This window comes from Astatotilapia calliptera, chromosome 10 (assembly GCF_900246225.1).
Source record: "Astatotilapia calliptera chromosome 10, fAstCal1.2, whole genome shotgun sequence".
NCBI lineage: Eukaryota > Metazoa > Chordata > Actinopteri > Cichliformes > Cichlidae > Astatotilapia > Astatotilapia calliptera.
In genome coordinates, this window is record NC_039311.1 from 23,898,195 (window position 1) to 23,916,526 (window position 18,332).

Below are 18,332 nucleotides of genomic sequence, written 5' to 3' on the forward strand. Positions count from 1 at the left end.
CGCTTCCTCAGGATGGTCGAATTGTTGGGGTTTTCTCTCTCATAGTGTAGTGTTTTTTTTAATTCACAGTGTAATAAAGGCAGCCGTACATCTTGGCAGACACCCTGTTTGCTTATGGTAGAGCAATTTCTCAAAATAATTATGCCAATAAATTACGGATGTTAAAATTGCTACATTTAGTGCTTAGACCCTACCAGATTGCAAGGAAGTGCTGCATTTGCTTGAGAAATGTTGATTTAGCAAAAGGAAGAAAAGAAATGGAGGGGGAAAAAACCCCTGCGTTGGCAAAAACACAAATTGCCGGCAGTGTTGCTGGAGGCTCTGCAGTGAAGCAGCTCTCAGTGGCGGGTTGCTGAAGGAGCAGAGGCAGAAAGCTGGCCTATTAACTTTTGTCTCAGAGTGACACAGAAGAGCACACATGGAGAGAGGTGGGATTAAGTGCTCTCACTTTCAGTCTGTTTTAATCATCCCTCCCTCCTTCTCTTTTCATTTCACACTCTCTCCGTGTTTCTTTCAACGTTCCTGCTCCTCGACCCATCTGCTTTCGCCAGCTCTTTGGGTTTTATCTCTCCTAGGGTTATTGGCTAAGTGGCGACGCTGGTTCAAGTTGGGTTCAGTGAGCTCAAGTCAGCTTGTGAGAGTGACTTTAGCAGTGACCTTGTCACCGTCACGCTGTGACAATGTTTGCGCCCCGCTGTTTTGAAGCGCTACGGCCGCGTCTTGAGCCAGACCTATCTGTATCCAATGTGCTTGATGCTGCCAAGTGTGTCACTCGGGCCACTGAAGTTTCAGCAGTGTCTGTCACCAGTTGTCTGCCTGACTTCAATGATTTTGTGTTTGCTGTTTAGCTTTGCTGCCTACTGTCTTTTGCCCTCTTTCTCTGTCACGATGGCTTTTTTTCCCCCCCAGACAGTATTCCCATGCTTTGTTTCGCAAACAAAAGCACAAACACTGCTTTGTTTGTCAGGAGAGGGTAAGACGGACCAAGAGAGATTTCTCCTCAGCCAAACACACATGATATTTGAACTAGCCAAATGTATCTGGACACACGGGCTCTGCACACATGCAATAATTGGACATTTCATTCCAAAAATCACAGGAATTAGCGTGCTGCTGTAACAGCCTTCGCACTCCTGGGAAAGCTTTCCTCGTGGTTTTGGAAACTGGCTGGAGAGATTTGCTTCCATTCAGCCACAAGAACATTAATGAGGTTGCCCACTGATGTTGGGCGATAAGTGGCTGGCTCACAGTCAGCCCTTCGATTCATCCCACAAGTTTTCTGTGAGATTGAGGTCAGGGCTCTGTGCAGGCCAGACCATACTGCGTGAACCATTTTCTTTGTGGACCTTGCTTTGTCCGTGGGGGCATTGTCCTGCTGAAACAGGAACAGGACATTCCCTAAAATGTGGCCACAAAGTTGGAAGCACGCTATTGTCTAAAATGTCATCGTGCGGCACACAGCAAAGACACAGACCAAAAGCACACAATTGCGTATGAACATCTGTGTCCATATACATACAAGCTGCACGAGTTTCTTTGGGAAATGTGCACGTTCACATTCTTTAACTCACTTTGCACCGAAGTGAGTGTTTGTAAGCTGTGTTTGGATCGTTGTGCACAGTGACCACTTCTGTCTGTGCTAGGTTTTTCATTTGCTGAATAGTAATGTGCGTGTTAGAATTTCAGAGCTCATGACTCTTTCACCCTGATGCTTGTTAAGAGTGATGACAACGAACTGATTCTGGACAGTTTATCGGAGCTAATTGGTTGTATACTCCTTCCCAGAAACGCTCCTCCTTGCTATCTCTCTCACTCACACTCGCACACACGGACACACTTTCGCTTCATGCTTGACAACATGACAGCAAAACCACATTTCTCTCTCCCTCCCTCAGCCACCAACTGGTTTGTGTTAATATTCATGACCTGTATATGTTTCACAGAACTGAAAACACTTGACTGTCTGCTCCCATCATTTTCTCTTGCTGTGTGTTTGCTTGTGTGTGTGTGGTGTTTAAAGTGCCAAGGGAAGGACGGTTCTTCATTTTGTATTTATAGTCCCCCCCCCCCCCACATCTCACACACACACACACACACACACACACACACACACACACACACACACACACACACACACACACACACACACACACACTTTTCCTTATCTGCTTGTCTGTATTCAGGGCAGCACACTGGGCTTTGATAGGGAGAAGGAGTGAGTTAGGACAGTCTTCTGGCGCTTCTTCTGAAATAGAAGATAGCGCTATTATAAATCAGAGATTAAATTCGATTAGATTTGATTAGATTAAATCATCCCTGTGGGGAAATCAGGTCATCGCTTGCGCAGATAGCAGCCTGCAGCAGAAATAAAAACAACCACAGAAAAACATGCAAATGAAACGAGTGAAAAATGGAAAATTGTAGCCATAAGATGACCCACAGCCAGCGTTTCCTACACTTAAACTGAACCCTGGCCCAGCCTCCCAAGTATATTAATGGCTACTGAAGTATTTTACTGTCTTCTAAAAATCTGCTTGACATTGCAGTCCGTGATTAATTAACTAGTTGACAGTGTTTCCACACCCTTCCCCTCTTATATTGTTCGAAGACACTAATCGCCAGTGTTGCATGCTTTCTGAAGAAAAAAATACACAGAAGATATTTTCAGACATTTTGGAAAAATTCTTGTTGTATTTTGTTTTCTTGAAACTTTTAAATCCATTTTCCCTCCACCACTCAAAATTTAAAATCATTTTCTCAATTTTATGTTGTTTTCTCAGAAGTTTCAGTTACTGCGTTGTAAAGTTTAAGACACCTAGCCCAAAACCGTGACTTATGGATGGCAAAAAATGTTTACCGTTAACCATCTCCCAAGTAAAGTTAGTCTGTGATTGGTTCTAGTGACTGGGCATCATGTGTGGTGTACTGTCGTGTGTGTAATGTCAAGGTTTTACTCTTCGGCTCACCTGTGCTCATAGTAAGTGGTGAGAATGCACTCTCTACTAACCACTCTATGGCTGTTTTTATTTCTGCTGCAGGCTGCTCTCTGCACAAGCAATGAGCCGATTTCCACACAGGGATGACTTTTTGGAAAACAACCCAACAACTTTTAAATAAATGTGAAATCTCAGCACTGTTTTCTTTAACCTGTTATGGTGATTCAGTCAGATGACACTGTGGTTTTAAAACTAAGATTTTACCTTTGCAGAGAAGAATACCTGAAATATTCTAATGACTGAAGTAGCTGACTATCACTACTACAGCTATAAATGAGAGTCACTGAATTTCATTACAAGACTGGGTTCTGATGGTTCAACATTAGAGTCAAAGTTCTTAAAGAGCTGTGATGTCTTACTTTTTTCCTGTTGGTCAGCTCTTTTTTTGTTTCTTAAGGTTTTTGCTTTTATTTGCTGGTCACATTAGAAGGCCAATAACATGAGGAGAGAGCACAGCATTACACTTGGAACATTGTGGCCAAATGGCATGCATCTTAACTACTAAGCCACCAGGATGCTTCAGGCTTCTCATTTTAGCCAGTACTGACAGTCACTGTTGCCAGGAGTGATAAAAATTGCCCCCAGCAGATTGTATCAGACGTAGCCGACTAATGTTAGTGCCTCAAGTAATTTGATGGCCAAAAATCTTTTTGAGGGGTGTTGTTTGGTTAATGTGCTTGCAGATACCCAGACACTGGCTTGTGTAAGTACCTCTTTCATATACTGCACTGATGAGTTGACAGTGTTAGGCTACGTTCACACTGCAGGTCTTAATGCTCAATTCCGATTTTTTGATCAAATCCAATTTTTTTGTCTGCTTGTTCACACTACAAATAAAATGCGACAGCGAACGCGCTCTAGTGTGAACGCTCAAAGCGGCCCACATGCGCAAAAGAAGACGTCACACACAACGCGCTCTGTTTAGACCAAGAGCAAACAATATTGTTTGACTGATGGCCGCTAATATAAAGACTTTGGACTTTACGTTTCCCAATTTTTGCTTTAAGTTATTTTGTTATTTACATAATAATGTAGATAACCTAATAATTATCTTTATTGCTGTTTTAGTGGAGCGGTGCTTCAAAGGATAGTTGCAGATTTTTGTCAGAATCTGCAGATTATGCAGTACAAATAAAATGGTCACGTTTCTCCAACGTTGTCTTTCCAACAGTTTCCTTGACATCTACACTGGATGGCCAGGAAGCGTTCGCGATGTCTTCTCGGGCGCTTCTCCGGAGCTGATAATTGGCGTCTGTCTTGTGTCAGTGACGTAAAAGACGGATTTAATGCGACGTGACCGTTCAAACTGCAGTCGCTTTCTAAAACATCGGATATGTATCGGATTCAGTACCACATACGAAAGTGACCCAGATCGGGTTTGAAAATATCGGATTTGTGCCGTTCACACTGTCATACCATGATCGGATATGGGTCGCATTGTCACGGTCCGGGTCAGCGGCCGTGTGAAGAGTGGAAGGAGGACTCAAACGCAGCACTATTTCAGACGTGAAGGGTGATTTATTGACAATACCAAACATAAAGTGGAGATGGCAAAACTGAACTAAGGACGAACTAAACTGGGAGTGGCAAACCTGAACATGAAGGGAGAAAAGCAGGGAGAGCACGCAGAGGATTTCACAGGGTATGAACACAGACGACGCGACGAGGAGCAGAGGAAAACACACACTATAAGTACACAGAGAGACACTGGGAAATCACACACAGGTGGGAGACACAGCTGGACCTGGTTAACCTGACGAGACAGGGGAACACTGACACCAGGGACCAATAGAGGGAGCACAAGCTCAGAACCCAGTACCTAAAATCCCAAAACACAAACCATCCCAAAACAGCCCATGAATAATAAAGAGAATAATAACAATAAAGAACACTGAGTCATGGTCGCAGGACCATGACACGCATAGGGTCAAGAAAATCGGATTTGATGCGCTTTCGCCTGCAGTGTGAACGTAGCCTTAGTAATAGTGTAGGTTGTGTAGGAATCACACTTTCAGCGATTGCATGTAAAGACCTGAGAGATATATGTGGCTGTGGTTTCAGTGGAAGAATGGCTCTGAAGAAGCCAGATTTGGTCACAAGAGAAGTCCAAAAGTGAGTGTTTAAACCTAAAACACGGTGGAGGCTCTGTCTTTGTTTGGGGCTGCATTTCAGACAGTGGATGTTAGGATTCTTGTCAAAATTGAAGGAATCGTGAACTCAGGACAGTACCATCAGATTTTGATCCACCATTGAATGCTATCTGGAAATTATCTGATTGGCAATGGCTTCATCTTTCAGCGTGACAATGATCCCTAATCTCACTGCCAGTGCAATAAAATCATACCTGGACAGAACACACAGAAGACGCTGGAACAGCATCAGTCATGGGTCGGCCTGCCCATCTTGTTGTCTCGCCTGTTGTCGGTTGAATGTCTTTTGCTAGTACATCTCTACTAGCCTCTGCCTGTGTGGACACCATTTAAGATGGACCAGGTCTCTACTGAATCCCTTTCAGTATCTGTGTACAGTTCTCCCTTAATGTCACACAAAAGAACGTGAAACCACCAAGTTAGTTTTTGACAAAGCAGATGTACGGGGAGCTACAATACTGTAATAAAACCTCAAAAATCAAGTTCCAGAAGTGGAAAAATGAGGGAATGAAGAAATATTCACCTAGTCGTAATAAAGACCTAATCTGTACTTAATCATTTCTGGTTATTCATCTAACAATATTCTGTTTACAAGTCTTATTTTAATCTCCGAGGCTTTTACTTTCAGTATTTGCATATGCTGAAAGACGAACAAAGGTGAATTCAATTTGTGGAACTGATGATGGATTCAAATTAGATAAAATGCTATTTAACCCCGGCCATATTACTGAGAAGGTCGCAGGTGTGAAAGTGTAACTGATGGGCTGTGAGGCAAAGAGGTGATGAAAACACAGCTTCACCCACGCGCGCGCGCGCGTGTGTGTGTGTGTGCGTGTGTGTGTGTGTGTGTGTACTGAAACCTCATATAGAAATGTAATCCTTTCCATCAAGTCAGTGTAGAAAGGGCTTAGTGCATGTATATATATACACGCACGCACACACCACTGTATAAACACCATAACACACTGCATTTGTTCCTGGAGAAAGGTGAGTCATCCTCATCCCGCAGCCGATGAAAAGCAATTTACACACACATGCGTACACACACACACACACACACACACACACACACACACACACACACACACACACACACACACACACACACAAAGCATGTCCAGTAAGTTTAATGACATCATCCAAAGCAGGATAGCAGGTGAGGGCTGAGATTACCACCTTCCCTCATTTTTCTGTCCCTTTATTGTCTTCCTTTTGCTCTTTCCTCCACCTGATCTTGCTTCTTCTTTTTCTTCCTTTTTTTTTTCTCTCTGGCTCAGTAGCCCTCTATCTTTTTTTCTCTTACTCTCTGGTCTCTTATCTTGTAAAGGAGCTTTTTTAAAACCACTCCCACACACCTACTCTGATCTGTCTTACAGAAGCATACCAGCAAACACATGTATGCACATACACCCACGGACACATACTGTTTGCAAATTGCATCATGCATGTAATGAGGGCCGAGCCCTCAAACACAACTGGGCATTCGCAGACACGCACATACTGGTGCACACAGTGACCCACACCGCAGCTGCAACTTGCACAAGCGCTCACACCATCTCATATTCATAAATGCTGAGATAACAAACACACACAGTGAAGAGCAGAGGCTAGGCAGTGCTATCGGACTGAAAACCTGTCAAGATGTTTTTCCACAAGACTCTTTATTTGTTCCACCATCTATTTTTCTGCAGTGCTTTATTGGATCTGAATGAGGAGGCACACTTTTAAAACTCCAGGCTGTAGTGTCGAGTGAACCAAAGGGCACACTAAAGCTGTCAAAATGTTTGAAAATGATCTTGGGACTTAAACGCTGCCTCAGATAGCACATGGCAGTCAAACGTGGGTTTTTTTGTTTGTTTTTAATGTGGTGTCCTGCTAGAAATATGAGCTGATATAAAACAGACATAGTTTCAGTTGTGGGGAATGATGGCAGACTCTATCAAGCTATATTTCAGTCTTCAACGCAAAACATTTCAGTAGGTTTGAGAGGTGGAGTGGTGTCACCCCTCATTGTGAGCAGAACAGGCAGATTTATGTCTTCTTAAACAACCCATAATATTTTGTCACATTAACACAAAACATGGCAAATTTAAGATGTTACTTACACACACAAACCTGTTGTGCAAAAATTTGGAATGATGTGTAAAAATTTTGAAAAGGCAAAAAACCTGACGTTCCCCTAGGCTGACTCCAATCTCAATAGAGTCCCTTATTAAAATGCCTTTCTTTATAGCATTAGAAAATACTTTTATAGCCTTGTACAAAACACCATTGCTTCTATTAGTAGTTTCCCTGCTCATAGAAATTTTGATTGGGTAAATGTTTTATTTTAAATTTCTGTTATACTTCTTTGAAGTCTTAGCCAAATCCGTTGCTTTGGGCGCAGCTGGTAGATTGTAACGTTGATTCACGTGGCTACAAAAAAACACAGATACACAGAATTCTGCAGAAACTTGCGCTCACTGTCTCAGTGGACTTGCAGACACAGATAGTATAAGCCTAGCCTAACCCAGAAAATTCTCAGCAGTTTTTAAAATTAAACTAAATATCTAACTAAATTTGCATACAGGAGTTCTAATTTGTGTTATTTTTGCTGTATCTGGCATTTTCGTGCAATTGATTTAAAAAAATTGTGTAATTTATTCAGGTTTTTCAGGGGAAAAACATTCCAGTGATGATGTAGACGTCTCAAGAAACCTATAAAAACCCAGGTTTGAAATATGATACACTTTACATTACTGGGCTAATTTGCTAGTCGTTAAAACAAGCCCCGGCTAGTTTCGCACATCCTTAGCACTAATTAGCTTACACATAGCTTTATAACCAGTTCGTTTCAATACAAGTTTAATATGAATAAATACATTACTGTAAATATGTAACTGTACATACTGAAATGACGTCATTTCAAACTGAATTTCTTTTGTTACTGCTCCCCACCTGCAGTACCTTTCTATTCCACTAGGCCCGACTCGCACTCTGGGAATCACTGGTCTACGATATTACTGGCGCCCTCACAGACATGTGACTTATCCATTTCATGAGCACTAACCCTATCGTACCCCCATACTACATGAATGCCTTGAATCAGACTTTCACACTATGATGCTACATCCTGGTCCAGTTCATTTCTCCATCGATCCTTTTTTGCTTGTCCAAAGGCAGGGTCATGGTTTGGCTGGAGATATCCCGAGCTGTCACAGAGCGAGAGGCAGGGTACACCCTGGACAGGTAGCCGTCTGTCACACGGCTAACACAGAGAGACACATTCACTCCAGTTCATTCCTGTGGTTAAGAAATACAGATTTACTCTTTCATTCATGTCCAATTACCATAAAACAACTCACATCGGCATCAGTGAAAAGGTACTAAAGTGGCTTGTTGGTTGCTGTGGAGTCTTCCCAAGGTTGTGTTCAAATTGGCACTGAATTAAATAAACAACACTGCCTTCAGTCACATCAGTAGGATGCAACTGAAAGTGTGCTTGCTTAAAAAAATATAAAAAAAACAGACCAAAAAAAGGTAGACTGTCTAGCAATAGTCAACACGTTTTCCAGATTGGGGGGTATCATTTACTATTTATAATAATGTTACTAAAAATGAATAATAAATTCTTAATTGTGCAGCGTTTTCGACTCAAAAAGCCTTTGACATGACAGAATCATATGCAGATCAGTGTTTATTTTTTATGCAGCTCCATATTTTTTTTTTGCCTGTTTGCAAAGTAAGTCCAGCCAACACTCTGCAGTTGCACAGATAAAACTCACTATTGTAGCAATATTAGCCTGAACAATAATATTGTTAGATTATAATTTCAAATGAGCCCGTGTGTGTGTGTGTGTGTGTGTGTGTGTGTGTGTGTGTGTGTGTGCGTGTGTGTGTGTGTGTGTGTGTGTGTGTTCAGCCGAGAGATGAATGAGGGAGGAGTTAATGTTGACAGAGCTGCACAATGAAGGCGTTTCCCACCAGTGTGGCTGTCCCATTCATTGTGTCAGTGTGTATGAATGTGTGTATACAGACTCTTGCTAGCAGTTTGTGTTTACTTGCGTCTGTATTTTCTCTCTGTCTGTCTGTTTCGGTGCATGGTTGTCTGTGTTTGTTTTTCAGCCTTTTCATCTGTTTTTCCTCAATGTGTGTGTGTATTTTTTTTCTGGTTGTGTGTGCGCTTTAACCAGCTACTCCCCCCACTTTCCCAGCATGGACTCACACACACACACATGCACGCACACACGCGTGCGCGGTGCCTCTCTTGTGAACTGGCCGAGCGTTGTGTAATCATTTATATAAAGATGTATTAGTGTTTCCTCTTAAAAGGAACATAGGGAACATTGTGGCTCAGCTGGGTGACACTCCTCCCCTGCTTTGAGGATCAACTGTGGAAAACTTGTCAACATCAAAGTTGTTAACATCATTCTTCACAAAACAAAGATCAGAGCTTGTTTTTGTAAGGCGTGGGGGCATGTAAAGTGAGAAATAATTTGTACGTAATGGTGAAGTAATGTTTTACTGATTTTTCCTGAAAGTGATTGCTACCCTCTTAAAGGGGCAGTACACCAATCCGGTTGTTCAGTCTGACGTCACTAGCCGTGTCTGGGTCTAAACTCCGCTGCAAGTCCATATATCAAACGATCACTGTGGCATTACTGAGAGTTGAAAAACTGTCTAAAGTCTTTCATCTTTAGTAAAATGATCAGCGTTCTGCTCTACCAGGTGTAACAATTGAGTTTAACATCCAGGCATCCATGAAAACGGAATTTATGACATTTAACGGAGTTAGAAGTTAGCAGGGAGTTAGCTCGCTAGCTTCTATCTAAATACAATATAGCATGTCCTGACTGCGGGGTTTTGGAAACAAATTCAAACGTACAGCTCTGTTATCACTTCCAGCATAAATGAAGACAGAAAACTAAACAGCAGTGACGTTTGTAGGGTTACTGAAGTTGGGCTAGCTGGTATATAATGATGTGCTACGTGACCGCTAGCGACACAGCTATGCTAGCATAATATAAACAAGCTAACTTTTTTTCCACTCGATAAAAGTTAACGTGAGTGTTCTCGGTGGTCAGGAACAAATGTAATCGCATGGCAGGATGCTGTAAAAGGACCAAACTTCAGCCAGGAGAACAACTGAGATAATCCATCCATAATACCAGGTTAGTCATTCATATACTGCTGCATGGGCTGGGCTGTAGTTACATCCTACGGTTTTAAAAACTGAGCTTAAATAAACGATTAGTGGTAATAAAAGCCGAGGGAGGTCAACAGGGATCACTGACTGTTTTAGGAGCTTTTTGAGATCAAATAGAAGAAAATACATAACATTAAACATGTTAACAACACAAAAGCCATATTAAACGCAGACTACTTTAGACCCGGAAGTAGGATTCGTGGCGTCATCACTGAACAACCGGATTGCATTGTCATACCTTCCATACAAAGTGAGTTTGTGGAGTTTTTTTGTTTTGCTGCTTTCTATGAGAGTTTAACTAGAAATCGCACCATAGAAAGTGATGATCTGCAAACACAGGTCGTTTTATTAGCCACACCGTGCTCGCATTGACTTCAGAACTACCTTAATTCCTGTTTCTAGCTTACGGAATTGGGCCCTTGTGATATCGTCTGCTTCTTCAAGATATACAGATGTGCTCCTTGGTGCATACCTTGGTTGTAATAAGGGCTTAATACTCAAGTTACTGTTGGCTTCGTATCAGCTTGAAGCATCTTCTCTAAACCTTAGTTATGGTTGTGCTAACAAATCCTGCAAGTAGGGCATGCATGACTCACTAAAATCACTGCTGCCATGTATTTGGTTGATTAGATATTTGCATTAACAAGAGGTTGAACAGGTACACCTAAAAACAAAAGTTACCAGCAGCTGTCATTCTCTTTCAAAGCTATTCATTTGGCCGACAGTTGTAGCAGCGTTCAACCAAAGACTTCCGGCTGATGTAAATAATGTAGGTTTCAAATACCCGGGTCTGCAGATGTCTGCAAACATATTGTGCTTTGGTTCGAAACTCCTAACAGATGCTTATTCTGCTTTTTTTTTTGTCCTCGTCTCTGGGTTTAATAGAATTCAAACTCATTCATCGAGAAACTGTAAGAGTAATTATCAGATTGCATGATCTAATGGTCAGCACCGGCCTTCACTTTGGCTGGAAAATAATAAACAACATTATCTGCAGGCTGTCAGCTGTAGTTATTTAAATTGTGCGTACAGCTTGACAGGTGAAATTAAGCTGTGTGATATGGTCAGCGCAAGCTTTTCACGTGCTTTCGTGTATCCTGCCAAACATGGTTTGTTAGTGGAAGAAATTCCAGCGTGCACTAACGATCAAAAGTGGACTGGTAAACTTTTAATAAAATCAGAATTTTTTTCTGTGTTACCTCCAATCAGAATTTGATATTTTAAGCGTCAGACTCACTTTTAGTGCGCATATGATAGCTGCATTTGTGTTATTTCCTTAATGAATTATTGAGAGCCAATCAAATCTCTGGCATTTCGGTAGTAATGGGAGACTGTGTGCTATAATTACCTGGCGGAGTTTAGGCTAAACCTCATTTTCTTTTATTTTGCCCCACACAGAAGTTTGTGACGGCTGATTGTCTTTTGCTTTGGATGTTATCCTTGTTTATTTAATAGCATCTAATCCCACATGATATTTTGAGCCCCCAGGTAGAAAAAAAGTGCCACAAAACATGAGAAACATCCTCAGCGTCTCCTATCTGCTCTCACTCGCGCTTTCTTTCCCACTTTTTTTCAGTGTCTCGCCCCTCTAACGGTCTCTCTCTCTCTTTCTCGTCTGTGCCTCTCGACTAACTGGGTGGAAAATATGAATGAAAACATTCCCCCGCCTTGTTTGCCCAGACCCTGCTCCGGGCGCAAATACACAACCCATCCCTCTCTCTCTTTGCGTTTTTCTTTCTCATATCCCCCTCGCTGCATACATTTCTTTTCTTCTTGTTATTGTACGCTTTGCCTCTTTTGTTAAACATTATTTGCACATATCTGAGGACCGGGGCAGAAAGAAAAAATTTTGATGTTTCTTTTTTTTATATTACTGTTTATGTTGGATCTGTGGGAGTTTGGAGAGGGGAGAGGGAAGGCAAACAGGATGGCATACTGAGAGTGGTGTGTCTGTGTGTGTGTGTTTGCGCTTGTGTGTATTTATTAGTGTGTGGTTAGTGTGTGATTTTTGTATGTACTCTGAGGAAGTTTTGACTGTGTGCATGTGCTTTTGAGTCTATGTTTATGTACTCTGCATTATCTGTGTGTAAGTTATGCATTGTTTGTTTGTGTGTGTGTGTATGTGTGTGTTTCCGTGCAGACGCCTGCAGTGCTTTAGAGAAACACTGTTAAGAAGTCTGAGTAATATCCATGACAACGGGCAGACCGCACTGGCATCTGAACCACTGAACAAAGTGGCAGCTCACTATAAATGCACTCTGACATTGGTTTCCTGTGTACACAGTGCCTGAAATTCAATCCCCTTGTTCTCATGGGTTAAGGGATAAACCAAAAGGGCAAAATTATGCACTCATATTCTTGCATTGTAAATCCTTTTAAAAAAAAATAGTTTTTCAAGAATATCTAAAAACTGAGCCCATAGTATAAATTACAGTTTACCTCTTTACTCTTAAAACCACTGATATTTGCTATTATTAGGATTTTGCATTTGTTTTGAAGTACATTACTTTGAGTGGAGCTTCTTGCAGCAAATAGTTTAGATTTCCCTCGAGAGTTTCTAGCAGTCATAGACTGTATATAAAGATGGGATACAGCTTGTCTTCTTTGTAATGGCCAGCAGGGCGAATGGAAGGAAGTCTGTGAGGAATTCACTCCGTTCTCACTCGATTTATTACGCCGGTAAACATTTTTCTTAGGGTTTTATCATCTTAATTGCTTTTTTTAAAGTCAGGTTTAACACAATATCATAGTACTTTGTTACTGACAAATTTGACCTGAGTTTCAGGCCTAGCGATTGCTTAGCAACCATCTAGCAACCACTGGTCGCAAAAAGTGTGTGGCAGCTGAGGTTACTGGATACTGTTGTGAAATCGGCCTAGACATTGGTCAGTGCTCTAGGGAAAAGTGTGTACAGTGCTCCCTCGCTATATTGCGGTTCACCTTTCGCGGCCTCACTTATTCGCAGATTTTTTGGGGGGTGCAATTTTGCATACTCTTTTTTTTTTTTTTTTTTTTTTTACAGCACATTGTGTTCTGCATCCTGAACACAATGTGCTGATTGACAATGGCTGTAGACCAGTGTTGGTCAAGTTACTTGAAAAAAGTAATCAGTAACTAATTACTGATTACTTCCCCAAAAGAGTAATCCCGTTACTTTACTGATTACTTATTTTCAAAAGTAATTAATTACTTAGTTACTTAGTTACTTTTAAAAACACGATTTACAACCTGAATAGGTAATAAAGCAATAGCTCTGTCAACCCAATTCTACTTTTTCTGCATAATCCATCATACAAAATGTAATCAAATGGAAAAGTCTCTTTTTTTAAAACTTGTTTTATCCATTTTAATCTTTTAACTTTATGCATCAAGCAAAAATTAAATTATATGCAACATTCTCTGACTTGAAGAAATTAGTTTAACATTTAAACCTATTTTCTGCACATTCCAGCACATAAAATAAAATATTTTTTGTGTTTACACTCAGTCTTTCAAATAGATGCAAGTAAAACACAGCAGAAAGTAAATAAAATCAAAGACTAGCGGTCCTGTTGCTCTATTTTCACCTGTAAAGCAGGAGTGAGGCAGGCGGAGGTGTGCTCTGGTGCAGGTGTGGCACAGCGGTCAGTGGAAGAATCTGCGAGTTTCTCTGTGAATTTCCCATTACGTCGTTGCGCACTCGGAGCTTGTTTAGGGTATTTTTCGGAGTAAAAAGAAGTTTTCTTCCCACGCACAACGGACGCTAATGTTTTTGTCACTTTTTATGGAATCAAACTCAAAGTAAGGTCAGTACTTCCACACTTTAAACGCTGCACGCTCATACTCTCTCCTGCACTGATATATGATCCATTGTTGATCTGCAGACAGCTGTTGTCACGAACGTCGCACTCGCTTACGTCACTGTCATGAGACATTCTTGCAAACAAATCACGGTTTTAGTAACGCAGTAATGCAGCATTCCTACGGGAAAGTAACGGTAATCTAATTACCGTTTTTGCAATAGTAATCCCTTACTTTACTCGTTACTTGAAAAAAGTAATCCGATTACAGTAACTCGTTACTGCCCATCTCTGCTGTAGACCATTGTCAATCAATCTCGTGCCGTGTCTCCTGTGTGGTGCAGAATGCGGTCAGCTTGTCGAATTTACATAAATCTTCGATCGCTAGCAGTGTGAGTCTAAAGTGCTGTACGGCATGTTTGTAAGTTTTCTCCCCAACAAACACAACAATGTCGATGAAACGACGTCACCTGCGGTGGCTTTGGTTTCATTCTGTAATACTGCACTTATTTTTCTTCAAGGTTTGAACTTTGAGTGTTTAAACAAGAGAGAAAAGTGTGAAAATGTTTATGCCTGTCTGAGAAAAGTGTCTGAAGTATGTAGTGAGGGGTTTTACAGCCTTAAAACATCTATAAAAATTGTAAAAAAATTTAAAAAAAAATCAAGTTGGCTACTTCGCAGATTTCACTTATCCTGTATTCCACGAGTGGTTTCTAGAGGTTTCTGCCAGTCACCAGCATAAAATTGGTCATAAACAGGTGGCTGCAATAAAAAACTTCTTTGCTTTGATTGCTAGCAGGTTGCCTCTCCTATAATTTGCATGGCAGTGCATTTTAGAATGTGTTGGCAACTTTTATGCCGAAGGCAAATGTTCTCTGTTTCCGGTTTGTAATTCAGTTTGTAATGAAGTTTTACTAGAGCTCTGAGAGTAAAATGAGTTATCGCAGACAAGTAGGTGTTTGTCATTGTCGTGCAAACTGTGGTCGTCTGCAGCAATCAGTCGACTTAGCAACCAGAGCAATCATGATCACTGACCCATTCCACCCAGCGTCAGCCAGCAACATCTAGCAATCGCTTGCAACCAGTTGGGGTAATGCACATTTTTGTCTGTTTTCCATTCTCTTCTTGGTTTTTAGAATTTTCCATTAAGTGTTAGTACCTGGGACCAGGTACTTTTTTAATAGCAACTCGACCGGGGTTGTAAGTGAGCTAAGTCGAGCCGAAAATGTGACGGCACCTCGCTATAACGACCCTATAAGCCCTAGTGTTTGTAGGCTTCTAATTGGCCAACGCTTCTAAATGGTTAGAGTTAACAAGCTCCTGTTGCTTTGTCATCCTCTTGGCAGCACTTAATTTTTTTGGGCATTTTCACGTCAATCGAGATGGAGGTATACATTTTAAAAAACCCCACCTGTGTGGATGTACTCTCAATGATGATCATGGTTGCTGTTCACAACTTAATCAGTTAGATCTTCTTATGTCTTTCCTTTAGCTTATCCAGAGTTCTTTATATTGAATAGTATAAAGATAACTTATGGCTTCCTACCTACAAAACATTTTATTGGCTTATTTCTGTATGATCCAAACATTAACTCTTCCTCGCATTGATTCTAGGAATCTCTTTTTTATACTGTCTTATATGTAATTTTTTGCAGCCCTAACAGATAAACTTTGCATTAAAAGCAGGTATAATGTTTTGGTTGTGACAAACAGATATATTACACCATGTAGGAGGTGGAGAGTGAGTAGCTATGACATAAAGAGAGAGAGAGGGGTGAAAAGAGACTATAATGAAGCCACATTTTGCATTCATGAGCTCCTACTTAAAATGGTAATTTTCAGTCTCCTCATTTTTAAAAATGTTCTCTCCATCTTTGGTGCTCAGCGCTCATTATGGTGGCGTTTCTACACTGCACCTCTCAAAGATCAGCTGTCAGTCACGCAGTGTGGGCAGCTCTGTAACATCATCTTCTTGGTGTTTCTATTGAAAAAAGTTGGAATAGTTCTTCATACTGTTTTTCCTCTCTTTTAATCCCTCAAGTAAACTTTTTTTTGGGGGGAAGAAAAGTTGGTTTCAGTACATTTATGTATTTTGGCTATTAATATTTATGGCCTATTCTGTCTTCTCCTGCGATTCGCTGCTACTTGATTTTTATATACCACAGGGGTGATTAATGTTTCATTTAATGGGGTCATCTGATGTGATTTGATAACAGTTTTATGAAGCATCTGCGTTTAAAAGAGGAAAGGCGTTTGAAGCCTATGCAAGAGCACTGAGACAATCAGGCTCTTAAAATAAGGGTATTTTTTAAAAGAGTGAAGATCGCGTTACATGATTTGTGCTTGTGTTTTAATGAGTGTGTGTATGTGTATGCGGTACACTAGCTGATTGCTATGAAACCCTCACAGGAGTGAGTCATCTCTTAAAGGTCAATGTGCAAATGATGTTTGTGTATTTGAGGCGATGATTGATTTCATTGACATGAATATGACATGAAGGTGACTCACTGCTCCCAAGGATCACAGTTTCTGTGTATATACATATATATTTGTGTGTGTGTGTGTGTGTGTGTGTGTGTGTGTGTGTGTGGGAGATGAGGTTACATTATTTATTTCACATAAATATAACAAAGATGGGATCACTCTGTGTGTGTTTTTCTGTTTAATATGACTCACTTTCCCAAAACAACACTGTCAGAAATCAGGAAGGTGTGTGTGCTTATATCACTGATTTATTTATTGGTATTTATTTAAGGTAGACCTTACAGTAACGCATACAGAGAGAAATCCAACAATCAAATTACCCCCCCTGAGCAAACACTGGCGACAGTGGGAAAGAAAAACTCCCCTTTAACAGGAAGAAACCTCAGTTTAAACAACAATCCCATATTGAGTAACTGACACCAGGGCTGTTCGATATAACGATATATATCGGATGACGATATGAAAACGTCTATCGTTTCATTTTACGCTATGGTTTGTTTCATGGTGTTGCAAAATAAACTGTTTACGGCAATATTTTTTCATCGTTTTGTTGGCCACTGTAGAATTTCTTAAAGTTATCGCTTTCTCTTATATTTAATATAACCGCACTACACAAGCGACTGTCGCATGGCTCCGCCGTCCGCTTGTTTATTTTCCATATAAACCTTTCACAATAAAGCTGAAGACCCTGTTGAGATTTTTCAAAATAAACCAAATCATGTGAAATGGTATGCAAAGTGTTTACGTACGAGAAGCTAAAAAGAGCCGTCAGGTGCTACAAAATAAACCTCACAACTCAACACTCGACTCTAGGTACACACTTCACGCTAGTCGAGTCGCCAGAGATTCACAGAATTTACAGAAAATGTAACATTTTTGTGATATATATCGTTGTCGTTGTCTTATATCGGGGACAAGAGATTTTGGTCATATCGCAGAGCCCTAACTGACACAATAAACTCAGCAGGACAGTCTTTAGAAAGGTCAGACCATCGATCATTTTAATATAGACTTCTGTAGAACATAAAGGCTTTTTACAACCACGGGTAATGACCCCTGGTGGTCATTAAAAGCAGTGCAGGTTTACCTTGACTTGACTTTTCAGACCTGTAAGTTGCGTCTTTCTTTTATACTGTGTACAGTCTGATGCCTGATTGTTATTGTTGTGTTCTTTGTCTGCTGTTGTTTAATGGTCGCTTGCAAATAGTTTGCATGATGCCACCTTCCTTAAATATTTTTATGCAACTATTTGAGTTGCATAAAAATATTTGCTTATATATATTTTTTAAAATATCTTCATGACTATTAAAATAATCAAACCTAATTACCGTCCTTAGTAGTATTCACATTAGTATTTTGGCTTACTCACTGCTTCGAAGTCGCTGTTCCGACTACATAAGGTTGCTTTTTTCAGATAAAGGAAGTTATCAAACATTGCGCACATATTGGCCAATTTAGCATCTAAAACGCTTTAAAACGACAACTGCTCGGTGTGACACTGTTTGTGTATTAACGGACTGCATGACACTTATTTCTGCTGCCCCCGAGTGGTCAGAAAGTCGATTATTGCAGACGCTACCACAGATATAAATATTGCAACAGCGCTGTTGAAAACTTTGCAAAGATGCACAGGCATTTTTGTCGCTGAGTTAACCCTTTCTTGCACGCACACACACGCATCCTCCAGCACCACATGATGGGGTTTGCCCCTGGATCCTTGAGTCGGTAACCCTGTGGA

At 40.7% G+C, this 18,332-nt stretch overlaps 1 protein-coding gene across 2 annotated transcripts in view; it reads left to right on the top strand.

Annotated features, from left to right (window-relative positions):
* jade2 (jade family PHD finger 2) overlaps positions 1–18,332 on the top strand; it is a 235,932-nt gene that overhangs the window by 100,967 nt on the left and 116,633 nt on the right. The gene's annotated exons all lie outside the window — the stretch shown is intronic.